The 2,191-nt window shown below is 40.3% G+C and overlaps 1 non-coding gene across 1 annotated transcript; it reads right to left on the bottom strand.

Moving 5' to 3' along the window:
- Positions 1–1,774: 1,774 nt before the first annotated feature.
- Trnas-cga (transfer RNA serine (anticodon CGA)) lies at positions 1,775–1,849 on the bottom strand. The gene has a single exon. It is a non-coding gene; the product is annotated as a tRNA-Ser (tRNA).
- Between the last annotated feature and the right edge of the window lie 342 nt (positions 1,850–2,191).

Below are 2,191 nucleotides of genomic sequence, written 5' to 3'. Positions count from 1 at the left end.
GGCACAGACCCCATAAAGCCATGGACCCAAGTTGTCAACAAAGCACTGTGCAAGCTGGTGGTGGCCCCATAATGGTGTGGTGGTATGTGTTTACATGGAATGGACTGGGTCCTCTGGGCCAACTAAATGGATCATTGACTGGAAATGGTTGTGTTTGGCTGCCTGGAGGTCATTTGCACTCATTCATGTTCCCAAACAACGATGCGCCACATCACGGGGCCACAATTGTTCATGATTCATTTGAAAAACATTCTGAAAAATTCGAGCGAATGCTTTGGCCACCCAAATTACCCAACATGAATTCCATTGAACATTTATGGGACGTAATCAAGAGATCAGTTTGTCCATAAAATCCTGCACCAGCAACACTAGTTATGGATGATTATAAAGACAGCAGGGGCCCTCCAGAGACTTGTTGAGTCTGTGCTATGCTGAGTTGCTGCGCTATGCCAGGCGAAAGGTGGTCCAACTTGATATTAAGAGGTGTTCCAAGACTTGTCACCTCAGAGTGGTATATTTGTGTGTGTGTGTGTGTGTGTGTGTGTGTGTGTGTGTGTTGAAATCTCATAAAGTAGAAAGGGATCGGCGAGTTAAACAGTAATTTGATTGAAAGTCTTGCTGTCAAAAGGCTCATTTGGCAGAAGGTACACAGAGCAAACAGACATAAACTTGGGCATGAACCATGGCAGTCACAATTTTCAGTGTTGAGGTTAAAAGCACAGTTGAATTTGTGTGTCTTTGAACACTGCCATCCCCTCCTCTGCCCCCATCCCACAAGCATTTAGACTGACACTAGGCATTGCGAAATTAAGCCCAAAATTATGTGAACTGTTAATATTGTTGTGTGATGTATCTGTGATGCATTCTTTTTACTCACTCGTGTATTTTACTAATAATCTATATTACTAAATCTTTAATGTGGTACTAGTTGTAGGCTGCCTATCTGACTGTTCCCAGAGGTAGCAAAATTTGGTTTTCAACATTTTATGTGATTATTGATCAAATTTAAAAAGCTACCATAATCTGCTTGTTTAGAGATACAGTCTTATGTTAAAAGTTAATACAATAATACAGTTACTACAGTTAGGAGTTTGTGTGTGTGTGTGTGTGTGTGTGTGTGTGTGTGTGTGTGTGGTTGAGAATTGGAGCACTTAGTAACTTCCAACAAACTTTACGCATGATTTAAAACCTTTACAAAACTTTTTCTTGCTGACACCCCTCCCCCACCCCCCACCCACCCACACACACAAAATTATGAAATGAAAAGAGTTTACCACATACTACATTTTCGCTGTTCATTCAGTCAAACGTAAGTTCAGACACGATGTTTCTATTTAATTGGATAGATAAAAAATCTACTCACCAAGCGGTGGCAGAAAACACACCAATCGCAATAGTCTTTTATGTGTTTGTTCTGCCGCTGCTTGGTGAGTAGATTTTTTATCTATCCAATTCAATAATTTTATCAATTGATTTTTTTCATTGTTATGTTAGACATGATTTTTTGTTTTATTTCTGCTGTACTATCGATTCTATTTGAAACACAGTTTGCAGGCAGTATCTACATATATCACTGAATGTACCTGCAAAAATAAATCATTGTAGAACATAATTAATGATATATGATGTCATAAACATTGATTTGCCTGAAAAACTAGCTTTAGCTTAAAGTGGAGCGCAAATTACTATGTTCATTCAGTGTTTCATAAAGAGAGTACTTAGCAACTTCCAACAGACTTTTTAAGTATAAAACTTCCTGGCAGATTAAAACTGTGTGCCCGACCGAGACTCGAACTCGGGACCTTTGCCTTTCGCGGGCAACTGCTCTACCAACTGAGCTACCGAAGCACTACTCACGCCCGGTCCTCACAGCTTTACTTCTGCCAGTATCTCGTCTCCAACCTTCCAAACTTTACAGAAGCTCTCCTGCGAACCTTGCAGAACTAGCACTCCTGAAAGAGTAAAGGTTAAACAGAAATATTCTCCTTGGTCTGTGCTAACTTGAAGACATTGCAAACATAAGGATATCGGCTTCCATGCACAGAAAGTGAGATTCAGAGTCCCATTTTGACCAATCTGTCACTGAGGTAGAGTGTGATTCAACAGCTGTATTATGTTAATGTGGCAGTACTCCATTGTGGTGGAGAATGAGTGTGCTTGCAGTGGAAGGAAGAATCCAGTTCTTTACTCG

The sequence above is a fragment of the Schistocerca cancellata genome, chromosome 8 (assembly GCF_023864275.1).
Source record: "Schistocerca cancellata isolate TAMUIC-IGC-003103 chromosome 8, iqSchCanc2.1, whole genome shotgun sequence".
NCBI lineage: Eukaryota > Metazoa > Arthropoda > Insecta > Orthoptera > Acrididae > Schistocerca > Schistocerca cancellata.
Note: the sequence above shows the minus strand (reverse complement) of the source record. Positions and strands in the feature narration are given on the sequence as shown.